Source organism: Chrysemys picta, chromosome 3 (assembly GCF_011386835.1).
Source record: "Chrysemys picta bellii isolate R12L10 chromosome 3, ASM1138683v2, whole genome shotgun sequence".
Taxonomy (NCBI): Eukaryota; Metazoa; Chordata; order Testudines; family Emydidae; genus Chrysemys; species Chrysemys picta.
In genome coordinates this window covers 133421627-133438934 of record NC_088793.1, presented here as the reverse complement: position 1 = coordinate 133438934, position 17308 = coordinate 133421627, and the positions used below count along the sequence as shown (strand labels likewise).

Genomic DNA, 17308 nt, shown 5'->3' with positions numbered 1-17308 from the left:
GATTAAAATCCTCACAACTCTTCTGGTACTACGATGGGCTGAGGACGTAGGTTTTTCAACTATAGAAATGATTATTTATATGTCAGACTTATTAGGAAAGGTATTGTTGGGACCTTGGCAAACACATAAATATTAGGGCAGACTTGTAGTCGTTCCACCTGAATCTGGTCACTGTCAAGAAGTGAGCTAATAGCTCCAGGATTCTGTGCTACAGTAAACAGCCGCCGCAGCTGTTAAAAGCTAAATGTAACTTCGTATAGCCCCAAATGCAAACATTTCCACATTAGGCATTTCGTGCCCTCCCCTAGCACAGAGCTCCTGTCAGTGACCTCAGGAAGTCTCCACTGAATCCCTGTGGGGCTGCAATGCAGGGCTGGTTTCTCCCTCAGGAAAGAAATCTCTCTTTCATTCGTACTCTTCTGGCTCATGAAAGTGAGGGAGAAACAGCAAAAGTTCAGGTCAAGTTTAATGTGGGCAATCCCCACATAAGCTTCTATGAAGCATCCCGTTCCCTACCTTCAACACCCCTGCTATTCCAGACACAAGTATCTCTTGAGAAGGGACTTGCCAGAAGGGGCTAAATTTGTAGTGGTTTAGAACTGTGCACAAATGGGAGCATCAATGAGACGGTGCATTTACACCAGGATCTGAAGCCAAGTCTCCAGACTTGAAGGGCTAGCTCATTAAACTGCCTGTAGGGTGCCAGTCAGGGAGAGGTGGGCAGTACCTCTAGAGTACTAGCTATATATCTGGGATGTGCTTATTTTGGAGAAAAAGTAACATGTCTAAGGTATAAATTATCTTCTTGGTGTGACAAGCCCTCTGGCATATCTATTGACTAAGAGAAGCTGGAGGAGCATGAATTTAATCTCTGGGCTTTTAGTATGGGCCTTTGTGCCATATCATGCCCTCATTCTGCCTGTGCATTTCTTGTCCTCAATGGGAGCCGCATGCATGGATCAGGACACTACTTGGCTCTCTAACTAGTTCAGTTAGTGAAAACTGACCCACGGATTGGGACTCTACACGGATAGCTCAAGCATGCTCACTTGGCTGTCAGGCTTAGTCGGCTGGCTGTCGTACATCTCAAATGAGGCAAGGCAGAGAGAATATTCTAGAGCTGAGGAGATATGTAGCTATGCCAGAGTTTGTTTGGACTCATAATGGAGGTAGCAAGGTCTAGTGGGTAGATCACTGGACAGGGAGTTGATAGACTTGGGTTCTATCCCGGCCTCTGTCACTGACCTGCTATGTGCTCTTGGGCAAGTCACTTCATCTCCCTGTACTTTTGTTTCCCCTTCTCCCTTTACTGTCATGTCTACTTAGATTGAAAGCTTTTGGGGGCAGGGACCATCTCTTACAATGTGTACGTAAAGCATGTAGCATGATGGGGCTCCGATGTCAGTTGGACGCTTCAGACACAAATAATAAATAAGCTAACCTCTGTCCATTGTTTGAAGAGGCAAGTATCTTCGAAATATGTATGCATATATATGCAATGTGTGGGCGGGGCTGGATTATGACCCCAAAATGTGCGAAGGGGATTCACAAGTGTGACTTCCTGAGGTCTCTTCCAACCGTGATATTCTATGATTCAGATTTGGAAGGTCATCTTTGCAACATTTTAGATTTTGGAATAGGTGTTTGCATGTTTTCCCCTTTGGCAGATGCATTGTGGCGATCATGCACCCTGCACTGAAATTCAGTGCACAGCGCTGGATGCGTGACAATCAAATGAATTCTGATGATTTAAGTTTTAGCCTATTTGCATCAGCTCTGCTGCATACCAAACTGCCACTTGCTGCTGCAGAAAAGAAAACGAGGCCCTTGCAGGTTGGATCAGCTGGCCAGGTGCAGAGCCAATTTCCATGGCCGCTCCGAAGCGGAGAAATATTTTGAAAAGAACAGAGCCTTTAGCCCTGTAAGTAAAAGCCATTTATCTTAAGGATGAAAAGGTGCTGGCAATGGAAAAATCCCAGTGCTATGAAATTCTCTGTTCTTGAACGGCTTGGATAACTGCTGCATTAGGTTCATTGCTAAGAAGTTCACAGTTGTGAATCTCTCCTTTACAAACATGGGGGAACTGGTGGGGCGGGGGGAAGGGCAACCAAACCAAAAAAACCCCAGCAAGAACCAGGGAGGTGTGTGCTTGTTAGTAGGGTCAAAGTGAGAATCACACTGGAATAGCCATATCCATAATATTGCTTTTAGAGTCACGGTCAATATCATTGCTTTTCAATTAGTGAAGATATTAGTAAATATCCTGTCCTAACCATAGCCCAGGGTACAATATCAGCAGAATGCACTATATAAACAAAAGGGAGCATTACTAGCTGTGCTGGGCATAGCTTTTGTTATGTTCTCAACTGGAACTGTTGAATAATACTTTGCACTCTACACAGAGAATGTCAAAGTGCTTTACAAACACTGATGAAATTAGCTTCACAACACCCCTGTGAGGTAGGTAAGTAGTATTATCCCGCTTCCTGGGACTGAATGTGTATGCAGTGCAGAGACTCCAGTCTGTGCAGAAAACAGCTGCCTGCCTGCTCAACAGGCTGAAGTGCTGTGAGCCTGTTGCCCATATGCTTCTGCTAGCTGCCAGTCTGCCACCATTGCCACTTCAAAGCCTTGCTCCTGTTCTCCAAAGTTGGGAATGGGTCCGGACTTGGCTATACTGATCCCCACATTACCAGGACTGCTCTCCTCTTTGGCAATGCGTTTTACAAAGCCCAAGACAAGATGGGTCAAAAACCAAGAGCCAGGTACTCAGCGGATGTAAATCTGGCTATTTTCGGAGACTTTCATGGAGCTTTGTCAGGGGTGGGCAAACATTTTGGCCCGAGGGCCGCATCTGAGTATGGAAATTGTATGGTGGACCACGAATGCTCACGAAATTGGGGATTGGTGTGTGGGAGCGGGTGAGGGCTCCGGCTGTCGGTGCGGGCTCTGGGGTGGGGCCAGAAATGAGGAGTTCAGGGTGCAGGAGGGGGCTCTGGGCTGGGACCAATGGGTTCGGAGGGCGGGATGGGGATCAGGGCTGGGGCAATGAGTTCGGGCATGGGAGGGGGCCAGGGGTGCAGGCTCTGGGCCGCGCTTACCTCAAGCAGCTCCCGGAAGCAGTGGCATGTCCCCCCTCCAGCTCCTACATGGAGGTGCGGCCAGGCGGCTCTGCGCGCTGCCCCATCTGCAGGCCCCACCCCTGCAGCTCCCATTAGCTGCAGTTCCTGGCCAATGGGAGCTGTGGAGGTGGTGCGTGGGGCAGGGGCAGCGTGCGGAGCCCCCCTGGCTGCCCTTACATGCAGGAGCTGGAGGGCCGACATGCCGCTGCTTCTGGGAGTTGTGCGGAGTCACGGCATGTGCCGAGTGGGGCAAGCCCCCGACCCCGCTTCCCAGAGCTCGAGGGCCGGATTAAAATGTCTGAAGGGCTGGATGCGGCCCCCAGGCCGTAATTTGCCAGCCCCTGAGCTACATCAATTTACACTAGAGAAAAAAATTTGGGGCTAGATTTTCAGATCCGACCAGTAATCCCAAACATTGGTGTTTTGGATAAAATGGGTGCTGGATCCAAATAACCTAGTTTTGGTTATGCAGTACCAAAATCTGAGCACCTCACCCCATCTCTCTTGTTCACCATTTATGGTCTTTATTTCCCCAGTGAGCTTCATTCAGCTAAGAAAGTAAAACTAGTCATCTCTATTCATAAGTCAGTTTCACTTTTCATTGGTGGGCAGTGTTACTTTCTTGGCTCTCATGTGCTAGCACGATGCTGTGGCTTGGGGGTTTCCAACACTTAAGGGGAATGTTTAAAAATGTCGAGAGTGGAAGTTCGTTTAGTATTTTAATTAATTTATGCTGAGTTTTGCTAGTTTTTTACACAAAGCCTAAATTTTGGGCCTAATCAAATTGACACTGTCCCTTTAAAGTTTTTAGTGTATGCCAAGATTTCTACCTTTATTTTAATTTGTGAGTGAAAATAGCAAATGTAGAAGCTGAATTTACAAGGAACCACATTAGGCAAGATGTTCACTGTAATTCTGCAATGGTGCTACACCTTTTTATGCACAGTAGCCCCAGTCTTGTCACAAGTACAGATGCTGGCCCCTGGTTTGTTATTGGAACTACCACTGCTGATTTGCTTTAAATAGATCCTAAGCAAACTTTTCTGTTTGTTTTTCTTGACATGGTACTGCGTGGTGCTTTCCAAGAAACAAGGAAAAAACTGAAATCACTGTGGTGACTTTGAATCTATCTGGCAAAAGCAAACTGATCTACTAAATGAGAAAGGGGCAACTGTAAAGAGAAAAAGTAAATAGGTCATTCAAAGAAGCTGCCTTTTCTTTATGTCCCATGTCTGCAAATAATAAAACCTCTCACATATCTAGTGAGGAAATCTCTCTGTTTTAGCATTTTCTATAGCAGCCATCACTGCAGTATTTAAGTGCTTCCCAGCTGAATGAAATCTGCATGCTGAGGTTTCTCGAGGACTTAAAGGAGTTTTCTGAAACTGATCAGATTCTGGATTAATTCAGTCTCCTCTGGAAGTTTTGCGGATACAGACTAACACGGCTGCTACTCTGAAACCTGTTCTACAGTTGGGACCCTCATAACCGAGAATGTCTTTTCTCTGATCCTCACTTGCTTCATCTACCCAGAGAGAGCATTTGCCCTGATGGGACATGAATGGAGATGTGGCTGCTGAAGTAGTTGGGTTCCTGGCCCATTTATGGCTTTATAATTTGAGCCAAAATTTTGAATTGGCAATGGAAACAGCTGGGGGAGCCAGTGGAGGGATCCGAGTTCAGGGTTGATGAGTTCATAGAAGCCCCTCCTGAAGTGGAACCTCTTTGTTACGTCCAAAACCTGTCCCAGTTATGCAAATCCATTCTGGAGATCAGCATTCACTGTGGCCAAATCCTCCTCCTGGAGGAAAGGGTAAAGTTTCCTGGAAAGTTGCAGGAAGACAGAGGCTTTTTTTTTTTTTTTTGCCACAGATGCTGCCAGATCACTTAGACTTTTAGAAATGAACTAACAGGACCCTGTGGCTTTTCACCACTTTGATAATGCCCCGCTAGGTCTTCAAAGCATTTTCCCTTCTGACCAGCATCATCTCTGGGTTTAGTCTGATCCAGGTTTTTTTAATCTATGAGCTGATTTCTTTTAAGCTTTATGACATCCTTGTTATGAAGCTGGTTTCATCTGAGCTCAGAAATATTTAAATCCAGGGTCTTTTCTGTTATAGATTTTTCAGGGACTCTGACTACTCCGTTTTATGCATCTGCCCTGATCACTGTGCTATCTGAGCATGGGGTGGCATACATCTGGGTCAACTGGCTGGGTAGAATCACTATCATTATTTGTAGCCTCTTGATATTTGCAGCGATGGTAGAGCCCCTGGAAAGAATGTGTAGGGGGGCTGTTTCAGCATTCAGCAAGCTGTCATTCTCCTTTACTACAGTTGCTATGTTGCTCCCATCCTGCCAGCCAGCAGAAGTTGAAACACTGCCCTGTCTTCCTGGATAGTAACACATGGGATATTGAAAATGGCCCCAGTGATTCAGAGCTGAGGAAAAATACCACAGTCAGACTTGAGCCTTTATAATAAACTAAAGGACCCAAACAGTGTTAACGCTCTTACCACAGTTTTTACTCTGTTATGTTTTCCTAAGCATTTGCTTGGCTGGGAATCCTGTTCCTAGATACAGTGAAGTCAATGGGAGCAATAGTGGGCACCCAAAGACAAAATTTGACTTTAAGGGTAACATTTCTAAAATCAGTGGTGGGTGAGCCTCAGAAAGCTCAGAGGTTCAATTCAGATGAGATTCCAAAAATTGGACTAGAGATGGGCTCAAGCCGCTAAATTTAGATCCATGTTTTGGAACCTCCCTCCCAAAGATTGGGGGTATTTGGATCTGGGGTTTGGCCTGTACCTATCTCTGTTCAGGATGCTCATCCAAAGAGAACTTCTTCAGTTTAGAAACTGGATTGGAAAATTCACCAGAACAGGTTTTGTCCTAACATCTCTGGTACTTTCTGGTCCCAGCAAGGTTAGAAAAGCTCCGAGAGTCTGTTCTTATGGTATTTTAGTACTTTGGGTCCCAGCCAAACTGGGAAGTGCAAAGAGATGAAAAAATCGGGTGGGGACTCGAAATAGCTTAGCTTTATAAAACCTCAACCAAGTCTTAGTTTGAGCTGAGTACAAAGAGACTGAATTTTAATTGATATAAACTAGTTCCCCTGTCCCTGGGTGAAACTATGATTTGTCACAACCATTGTGTAGTACTAATGAAAGTACATTGCACTTCAATGCAAACTCCTGTACTTTGGTTAGGGTGACAGTGGCCAGTGCCAGATGTTTCAGAGGAAAGGGCAAGAACCCTGCAATAGGCAGGGATGATCTCCCCACACACACTTTATCTCATCGTGACCTCTAATCATACGTGCCAACTCAGTGGGTACTCTGGGGCTGGAGCACTTGGGAAAAATAATAGTTGGTGCTCAGCTCCCACCAGCCACAGCTGTTTGGTGGGGCTGCTGAGGGAGGAGGGCTGAGAGCAGTGAGCAGCTGGCGGGCGGGGGCCTCAGGGGAGGGGGCGAGAAGAGGCAGAGAAAGGGCAGGGCCTTATGGGAGGGGTGGAGTGGGGATGAGGCCGTGGGGTGGAGCAAGGGTGGAACACCCCCAGGGAAAAATAAGCCAGCACCTATGCCTCTGATAGTTAGAGATTGGCTTAAGCCTTGAAACATGAGGTTTAAAGTCCCTTCCTAGACCTTTTTGTTATCATGAATGATGAGAACTCTGGATATTCTTGATATACATATAACTGTCCAATGCCTTTTGAAATTCTAGAATCTGATCCTTAAAGGTTTTTGCTACCCTGATTATAATTCAAGCTTTTCTCATACAAATAATGTCTAGTACCTTTTGCTGTCTTTCTAGTCTGTACAATACCCAGAATATAGTATGCTAACCTTTTATTGATGGAAAATTATGATTAGGGAATTTGTCGGGTAAGATTCGCCTGAATTTTAAAGCTGTCATCATTCAAACAGATTTTTACCAGAGTGTGGCCTGAGGGAAAATTTTATTAGAATGTAGCCCTTCTGTCGCTGTAAAAGGTTTGTTTTTGATACTGCATAGATGTTTCAGTAGCATAGCACTGCATATCTGGGAAGAGGGAGCCCTTTGCTGGAAAAATGTCCACAGCTGATGAGCAAGAACAAGTGACAAGCTGCTGAAAGAGAACTGATGTCCTGAAAATCATGTGCCAGGTTTAAGAAGTGGCTGCTTGTTAAAAATGTACCTAATAAGTTAAAATTGACAGAAGAAAGCTTTGTGCAAATCCAGCTGCTGTCATTTCCAAAACCATCACAGCTGAATCAGCAAATCTCTGTCAGTACATAATGGATGCAACCAGTGTACCATTATAATGCCCACAATAATACTTATGTTACTAAGCTGTTTAAACTAGTCATTTATTATAGTCAGACTCTATCATTGTAGTGTGTTTTCTTGGGCTCCTTCTCTTCCCACATCTTCTGTGTTTATAAATCTATCTCCATCTACACCCTTAGAAAGGACCCTCGTAGTCCCTTCTAACCCTATGATTCTACACAAACAGTTCTGGGGATGCCACTGCTTTGTTTCCACTTATGCTAAAATTTTCGTGCATCCCTTCATCCCTTTTAGCCTTGGCTGTTGCCTGTCTATTGTCTCTGCAAATTCCACTTCCCTAGTTCTCAGTATGTACAAAATGCTGCTGCCTATTTCTCATATGTTCCAAGAAGTACCGGTATGACCACATCATGACCATCTTCAAACGGTAAGGAACTCCACCTGGCTTCCCATTCATTTCAGGATTCTATTAAAATCCCTAGGCCTGATTCTCCACTCTGTTACAGCAGCATGTCCCTATTGACTTTAGTGATGTAATACTGGAGTACGACTGGTGTAATGGAGTGGAGAACTGGGCCCATAATTTTGAAAACCCTACACGGGCTTGTCTGCTGACCTCATGAGCCTGATTCTGCTCTCACTTACACCAGTGAAAACAGGGAGTAACTGCACTGAAATCAGTGGAGTTACACTGGTGTAAGTGAGACCAGAACCAGGATTCGCCTCTCCAGAGAGGACCTGTGCTTGCCTATTGTGGGGAGGAAGAGTGAGGGTAGCTGGTTTCAGCAGTGTTACTGAGCACGCTCAGTCTGTGTGAGCATGCTCAGTACAAGCCATGCAGGAAATCTGGGGTGGTACGTAACCCTGTATGCCTCCCCCGCACACACACACTTTGCCTCTGCTCCTTTCCTTACTTCTTTCCTAGCTCCTCCAGCACCTGTCCTCACCCTTTTTTCCTGCAATCTCATCCCTGCTATTTAAAGCAATTTTCATGTATCTCCGTCTCTTCTCAAAAATCATCGTAACGTGTACCTCCTCTTCTCTATGCCCCTCCTTTACTATTTCTCTCACTCTCAATTATTGGTATTATGAATCCATGCCTTAGTTTGTTTCTGACACTAGGACTTTACACTCATGGAAAGGGAGGTTTTTCTATGTAATGAATGACCACAGAATCAGACACAATCTCTTTACACCACTTATTAATGCCATAGAGTATCTACTGCCTTGTCTTTCAACTGTAAGTATTCTTAGATGCAGTTTGTATTAGAGGTGGGACTTTATCAAAAGCCCAGGCCCAGACAACCCCAAAGTTTGAATTCAGATAATCAGTTTTGTATAGAGATGGTTGGAAAATTAGCATTTTTTTGTCAAGTTTTCCTCTCGAAATGTACTCATTTTTCAATTCATATATATTTTTGCAGAAATGTTTTTAATTAAAAATATTCATTATAGAAAATGTTATTGAAACTTGTTACCAAAACCATAATTATTTCAACAATGTTTTAAAAAGATGTAAAAGGGCCTGACATTTTTCATGGAAAAAGGAAAAAATGTGCTTGTCATCAACTTTGTTTGTTTTGTTAGTGGCTTTTTTAGAAAACAATTTTTTTTCACAATCAAGCAACCGCCCCCCCCCCCCCCCCCCAATTTTGGTTGAAAAATGTTGACCAGTTCTTATGAAAGATGCTACACTTAACAAAATTGTGTCAGGCAGAGACAATTTGCTTCTTCATGACATCTATAAATATGTTCAGTTCAGGGTTCTCTCTTACCTCATGTATTGTTCTATAGGACTCTACAGTTACCATCCTGCCAATGCATGAGTCGTATCTAATTACATGAGAAGTTCCGTTGACTTCAGTGGGATTTCTTAGGTGAGTAAGGAGTAATATAATGTGTAATGGTGGCAGTACAATAGCCCACATCAGCTAAGGGAGGCTTACATCTCATTGTGCTTTGGGATGAATTGGAGCTGTGCCACAAAACAGTGGAAACTCAGTTACGCCTACAGTAAACATGTTCTTACTGCTAATAACACGCAGTAGAACAAGCAGCAGTGCTGACTAATCTATGCTTTCTTTCTTTAAAGCTCTCAAATATACTCCCCTGCCCCCCTAACATACAGGACAAATAAAAGCCAGCTCTGTTGCATGTGAACTGCAACTGAATCCTCGGGAGGCTGGGGACAGAGAACTAAAGGCTTCTCTTTTACACAACCCCAACACAGTCCCATTTTAAAGAGACTACTTAAAGGCTGAACCAGAAGTCGGAAGGTGCAGCCTGCGATAGCAATTTGAAAAGTCTCAGATTCTATTTACTGCTCACGTCCTGTGGAGAACACCTTGCACATTATGTGAGACTAACAGGTTTTGGGGCAGACTTGTGTGAGGACAGTGTCCCAAACAAATACCCTTCCTGTTTGCTGTGCTATTTTTGCAAGTTTTCATCAGATAAACAAAGGCCCCATCTTGGTCCCATTGAGGTCGGGGCAAAATGTCGATTTACATTTCTAAAGTAGCTAGGTAAGCTCTCACCTAGACTGTGGGTCAGGAGCTGTCTTCATTGTTACTTGTTTGCACTATGTCTGGCACAATGGGGCCTTGATCCGTGACTGGGGTTCCTAGGTGCTACTATAATAGAAATCCTCGTCGTCATCATCTGGAGTAGCTCCCTTCTGTGGAAGCAGAAGCAGGCCTCTACTTTGCACTTAGCAAAAATGAGTGTGGATACATCATGGCAAGGAGGGGGAATGGGAGGTCAAAAGGTAAACTCCATGGTGCTGCACTGGCATATTTTCATAAGCTAGACTCCCAGGCCACCATACGACAGCAGTACGCAACTGTCTGAAGCCGAGAGAAGGGAATATCAAGAAGCATTTTTCAATATCAAGGGCGCATATTTAGGTGTATTATTAATTATGCGGCGGCCTGTAGGGCTTCCTGTAAGTGCTTTTTATTATTTAAATCTAAAATAAATAAAAAATAAGGCAACCTGGAGGGGGGTGGAAGGGAGTGGGGGTTTTTTGGTGTTGGGGGATTTGGCCCATAATAGTTTTGCAGCAATAAATGCTGAAATTGGCTAAATCTCCTCCAGCTTTTCAGTTAGTTTACAGTAGTCCCTGCTCTGTTTTAGCAAAAACACTGTTTATAAAAAGGCTTTTCTTGGTGGTGGAGAGGGAGAAGAGAAGTGCCAGGGGTAGACGAGAGAGAACCATAATGGAGATGGTGGTGGTGGCTGTTGAGTAGCAGTCAAGAGATCTGGATTCTGCTTATGGTTCTAGGGTTTTGGGGCAAATCTCTTGTCTTCTCTGTGCCTTACCTTCCTATTTGTAAAATAGGGATAAGGTACCTAGCAAGCATCAGGGTTGCATGGGTTGGTTATTGTGTGTAAAGCACTTATGAAATCCTTGGATGGAAGATGCTATTCCTTTGCCATGATGCCTTCAAACTAATTAATAATGGCTGGGCCACCAGTGTGCTGAGACCACTGCCTACCATGCTGACTATTATCTCACTGTTCCCTTGTACTCCACTGTCTGTCTATCCATTTGTTGTCTCTTACATGGAGTATAAGCTCTTAGGGCCAGGGACTGTCTGATTTGTGTTTGTACAGCACCTAGCACAATAGGGTCCTGGTCTAGGGCTCCTAAGCACTATAGTAATACAAATAATAAGTAATAATAATTGTTAGAACTCAGTCCGCACTGTGACTCCTTGGGGTGGAAGGGTCTACATGAGGCACTACAATACTGTACACTGCATAGTACTTAAAATAACATTTCCCCCTATTTAATTATTTTAATTAACAATTTTTCTTCCTCCCTCTCTCTCTTCTTACCTTAAAGTGAAAACCCCTTGCTAGGAAGCCTTTGAAATGACATCTAGGGGAGGGATTTCAAAAGAGCATAAGCCAGTTAGGTGCCCAACTCCTACTGAAAGCCAGTGGGAACTGGGTGCCTGTAGCCCTTAGGTACTGTTGAAAATCTCATCCTAAATGTTGGGGCGGGGGGTGGAATGGGAGGCCATTTTATGTGGTAGTTTTCACATTCCATTACAGACTGATCCTGTTTTTTTCTTAAGACAAAACAAGATAGACGTACACAAAGATGGAGAAAGAAAAGAATAGCCAAAGCTAGAAAAGTGCAATTTGATGTGGACGCAGTGGCAAATGGTGACACACACATGCTTGGAATTAAGCAGCAGGCTGCAACTTTGATTAAACTTTAACACAGGGGATAGGCACTACAGGGAAGGGGCACTACCCATCCATCAGCCCCCACTCTTCTATACCAGACATGTAATTGGTTCCATTGCGGGAGTTACAGGGCATATAACTCGTAACTAACGCCAGAGTTGCAGGGCTCCCTGCCATATAACCCATAATACGGGGTGGCTCGCCTCAGCCTACCCTCCGGAGCTCACCTCTCTGTCTTACACCCTCCCTCTCAGGAGGGGGACAGAGGTGCAGCAGGGTGCTCCTGGGTCTGCAAAGACCACAGGGCCTCACTCTATCACGTGAGCCCAAGGTCAATCATCAAAATCCCAGGTCTTTTACCTATCAGAACCACTCATTTTATTCTCTTAACTGCACTGGAAACTGACTGCAAGTTGTGACAAATAAACTACTCCACCCCAGTACCTCAGTTAGGTACTAAGCGTATTCCTACTTAACCCACCGTGGCTTGGAGGTGCTGGAGGAGGGCAATAAACTCCTGGGCCTCCGCCAGTTGCTTCATAGAGAAAAGATTCCTTCCTGATCCCCTGACCAGGCGATCAGCTAGATCTGCATCATCTGTCAGGCCAGGTTCCCATTCCTAATAGGGGTGGGTAGGGTGGGGCTGCTGGAACAGGGCCAAAAGAGGCTCCACATGGCCCCCATGCTGGGTTAAATCTTGGAAGCTGGGGAATGCGGCCAATCAGCTCCCCACTCTGCAGCTGGCCAATGGATGCCAGACACTCCCAGGGATAGGAGCTACCTGTTGGCCCTTGGTGACTGTTTCCCTCCCTTGCTACTAGGACTGTTGCTGCTGGCCCCATCAAATTGCCCCATGGTTGATGCAGGTAGGTAGCATTTCTGGCTCTTATAGTTGCTGTTTAATTGCTGGAAGGCTTTAGGCAGGGCACATGACCCAGTTATCCGCTCTTGGACCCCAGTCTTACCCCTGTCTGTGGAAAATGTATGGCTCAGTTGCTCAATTTTCCTCTGGCCAGCCTACAGGAGACAATGTTTTTCAGCAAGATTAGGCTGTTGATGGTCATTTCCAACTTGCTATGCTCACAGGAAAGTACTGCAGGTATAGATTTGTCCTGGCTGGCTAAATTGGAGAAGGAGAAGGAGAAGGAAAAGAAGAAGGTGGCAAGAGGGATAAGATGGGGGGGGGGAGGAACTGATCTACTAGCAGTGTGATGTCATCTTGCTCCCTCTCTTCATTAGGTCTAGTCAGAACATCTTTTAAGTTCAGGAAAAAGAAAACCCAATGATCTGACGGTAAATCACTGGGTCCCAAAATGTGCAAGTAGCAATGATGGAGATGATGCCCAAATCTCCCTGTCAGATGAGAAAGCTGCCAAGTGCTTCTCAGATGAGAATTACCCAAAATGGGCAGCAACCTTGTCAGATCAAAAGTGTTCAATCAAAACAAGTTTCTGATGGTCCAAATAACGACGCTTGCTCTCATTTTGAAATGATTCTGATCTGTCACTATATCAGTAATGTAACTTCACCAGAAATCTCAAATTCCCCTAATTAATGATTCCTTTAGTTGAAACAAAGACCTTGCTCCACTTCTTTGGTTCCCGTCTGATTTCTTCCAGCAACAATTTTATGTAACACGGTTTATTGTTAAAAGTCATTTGGCCACCCTTCACCTACTCTAGACAACTTTAACCCAGAGTGGAGATTAATGCAGCACCACAGAATGGGGACAGCATGTCAAAAACATCCCACCAGTGTTAACACTGAGTCAGATTTGTTTCCTCCAACCCTGCTTGGAATGGTGCTCATCAGTGTTTAAAACAATGGCTGAGGCCAGCAGCTCCTACTTAAGGCTCCCATGTTGTTGAAGTTAGTGCAGCTGAATCAATGTTTGCCATGATGGGAACCGTAGGCACAGCCATTGAGATACAACAGTCAACAGCAGAGCCTGGAAAAAGCAACAGACAGAGAAGCAGTGTTGCTAGTTATCTTGAAGACTGATCTGTGCTTTGGTGGAGCCCTGAAGTAAAGAAAAGTACACTTTGCTGCAGTTTTTGCTGTTAATCTATCTTTGTTCAAGGTAATAACAGGAACTGAACTTTCAATAAAAATAGACTAGTGAAGAATTTCCTGAATCTGTGTCCACTCATTTCTCTCCTGGTCCAGGAATACAAATCCTTCTTGTCTATTGCTTGGAAATTGGAACAATGACACAAAAAGGGAATGAGGCGATTACAAAATTGTCACAAGTGGTAGCAGCAGTGTACTGTGTACTATGTGCTTAAAAATGTATCTTGTGACACTGGAGGATGTACAATGCGATAACAGGCGGGCCAAATTCTGCTGCTGTTAACCCCACTGCCGTTGCTGAAGTTGCACTGGTTGCAACGAAAACAGGACTAAGCTCATTATCTCTTGTTTGTCTCTCCTGGGCTGTGCAGCTTTGCTATTTTGGTTGGCTAGGTCAGAGCCCCTCCCCCTTCTGCTCCTCATATAAACTTCAGATGCACTGAGTACAATAAAACATTCCTTCCTCCACTTATAACCAAACAAGGTTAGGGGGGTTTATAAACTTCTTTCCTGACCACATCTGGCTTGTTTCACAAAATGGCTTTTGTCTTTTTGTTGCAAAGTCTGAATTTCAATTTGTCTCTCTTCTCTTTTTTTTAATATCAACAAAGGAGCCAAGGATATCCACCCCTACATACTGAGCATAGCTGTCAATTAATATCTCTCTAAAATCAAAAATCTGTAATAACTATGTTCTTCCCACAAAACCACAAGAGTCTGCTGAACGCTAGATTAACTGACCCTGTCATCTTTTCATAGTCTGTATGTTCCCCCGACTGCTTTAAGTGTGTTCACTCTGTACTTTTTTAAAGTAGTGTTCTTAGTGTTCAAGGAAATCCCAAGTAACTTGAAAAAACGGACACTTTTACTGCAGATCAACCAAATATTTTGTAGATGCATCACTCAGCTTACAGATGCGCTAATACCACAATTAGAATGGGATGTGGTATGTTTAGGGGGAGTGCCATTTAAACTTCTTTGAAAACTTCTCGTTGCCTGAGGGTTTTATATACAACACATGCCCACGCTTCCTGCTCTTGTGAGGGGATATGCACAGAATGCTAGTGACTCACCAGGGGTGTTATTTTAATAACATTTGTCATACGGAGGTAGCATCAAGTGGTCAGTCTGTTTCAGATGTTATGTTTTCCGCTCTCGGCTGTGCACTGCCTTAATAGTGGATGCTTAAGCCCACTATTTATTTTCAGTGCAGAGAGTCAAGGACAAATGAATTCTACTTCTGCAAGTAAGAACAGAATGATTTTTTTCTTCAAAGTGTAAACAGTGATTGAATTTCTTTGCCCTGCTTTTTGAGATGTTTAATTACACTTTAACTAAAGCCAAACTGTCAAAACACGAGGGGAGGGGGGCAATACACCTGCTTTGAAAATGCATTACCCATCTTATATAAAAGCCAGTAATTGATATCTGAGATGTAGCTATAGCTTTGAAGAAGGGAAGGAGGCTAGCTTCTTATTGTGTTGTTTAAAAAAAAAAAAAAACCTAGCCCCACCCTATGTTCAAACTTCTGAACTAGATTTATGAAGTTGGTAACTGGAGCACTAAACAAAGAGAACAGACCTGATGTATAATGTCAGTCTCGTGCATCCACTTAGTGTAATTTTACAAGAATTTTAGTGTAATTGATCAAGAAATTCAGGCAGTATAGTATTTGGAATTCTGAAATATTAAGACTTCATGTACATAAACTTACCAGTAATTGGGAAACTGAGGCCCAGACCCTCAAAGGGATTTAAGTGCCTAACTCCCATTGATTTCAGTGATCTGGGCCTGGATGTCTCCTCTAGATCACTGGTTCAAAGTTGACCTAGGTTAGGGTTATCATATTTTGTGCCTCCAAATGGAGGACACTCCACGGCCCACGGCCCCGCCCCCAGCCACGCCCACACCTCCTCCCCCTCCCCCAAGTCTCCGCCCCCTCCCCTGCTTCCCGCGAATATTTGATTCGCGGGAAGCCTGAAGCAGGTAAGGGGTGTGTGGGGGGAGGAGGCGCAGCCCAGGCTGGCCCCCCGGCGTTTCCAGCCTGGGTCGGCTCGGGCCCTGGGGTGCCGGCCCCGGCCCACCACCCCCGGCCCGCCCAGCACTGCCGGCCCCCAGCGGCCCGGCGCACCTCCCGGCCCCGCGGGCCCGGCTCCTCGGCTCCCCGCCCCGCGGGCCCGGCCGACCGGCTCCCTGCGGGCCCGGCTCCCCGCCCCGTGGGCCCGGCCGACCGGCTCCCCGCGGGCCCGGCTCCCCGCCCCGCGGGCCCGGCCGACCGGCTCCCCGCCCCGCCGGCCCGGCCGACCGGCTCCCCGCGGGCCCGGCTCCCCGCCCCGCCGGCCCGGCCGACCGGCTCCCCGCGGGCCCGGCTCCCCGCCCCGCCGGCCCGGCCGACCGGCTCCCCGTGGGCCCGGCTCCCCGCGGGCCCGGCTGACCGGCTCCCGGCCCGGCACCGCGCCCCCAGCTCCCCGTCCGGCCCCGCGCCCGGCCCGGCACTGTGACCCTGGCCCGGCACTGCGCCCCTGGTTCCCGGCCCCGCACCGCCGGCCCCGGCCGAGCACCACCAAGCCCTCCCGATTTTCCCGGACATGCCCGGCTTTTGGGGATTTCCCCCCGGACGGGGATTTGAGCCCCCAAAAGCCGGACATGTCCGGGAAAATCCGGACGTATGGTAACCCTAACCTAGGTGAGTAATGGCTGAAAGGCCCAAATTCTGAACTGCATAACACACAGGGCTCCTGTTCTCTTCATTGGATCTTTGGAGGACACTAGTTCCTAGTGTTGCATTCTTCAGGGCTGATCCTCCAGGGCCTTCCATCAACATTAAAAAAATTCACATAAATATAAAGTTTATAAATAACTGACACAATAGTTTCTACTTCAGATACAATATTCAAAATTAATTTTTGAGAAACAGCAGAAGACCAAAAAAAAAAGGCTAAAACTAAACTCTGCCAGAGAAAAGGCAAGAAGTGGATGTGGATGGGAGCTAATTTGGAGATTATTTTTTTTAACTTGATGTGCATCATTTTCATGAAAACTTAATAAAGCTGATTGCCATGTTAGCTCCTTCTCTCTCTGAGGTCCGGATCACGAAAGTCGCTATTGTTGCCAATACTCAAGTTAGTAACTTTACAGAGGGTGATACATTTTGCTTGTCAAGCATTTTCCAAGAGAAACCTGTGAGAGGCTAGGCCCTGGGCTTCATGGTTAGAGCAGGAGTCAGAAGCCCACGGTCAAAGGTGAAGTCAGGACTGGGGAGTGAGGCAAGGCTGGGAACAAGCAGGCACAGGGGCTAATGCAGCCATGGGCAAATGCTCTGAGCTGACACTGAACTGCTGCTGGGTGCAAGAGCCAATTTGCTGACTCTTCCCACCACTCAGGCGGTGTAGCCAACCAGGCAGCTTAGTACAGGCCAGCTGCACTTGTTAGGTTGCTCCGACTGGCTCTGCTGGAAAACCTTTATGTTCAAAGCCATTTATGAAGTTTGACTTCCAAATTGGTTAAATATTTCAGTTACAAGGTCTACTGCACAGATGTACCAGTATGTGCAGAGTGGCTCCCTTTCGGCAAAACACTTATATATGCACTTAAGCTTAAGCACATGCTTAAGTATCATTGAAGTCAACTTTAAGCACATGATTAAGT

At 45.8% G+C, this 17308-nt stretch overlaps 1 long non-coding RNA gene across 3 annotated transcripts in view; it reads left to right on the top strand.

Moving 5' to 3' along the window:
- The window catches only part of LOC122173517 (uncharacterized), a 223762-nt gene that overhangs the window by 93902 nt on the left and 112552 nt on the right, over positions 1-17308 (top strand). For 2 of the 3 annotated variants that reach the window (XR_010599775.1, XR_010599774.1), the window contains exon 3: positions 9188-9270. The exons of the other annotated variant lie outside the window; for it this stretch is intronic. This is a non-coding gene — a long non-coding RNA (uncharacterized LOC122173517). The remainder of the gene's footprint in view (positions 1-9187; positions 9271-17308) is intronic. 3 annotated transcript variants of the gene reach the window in all.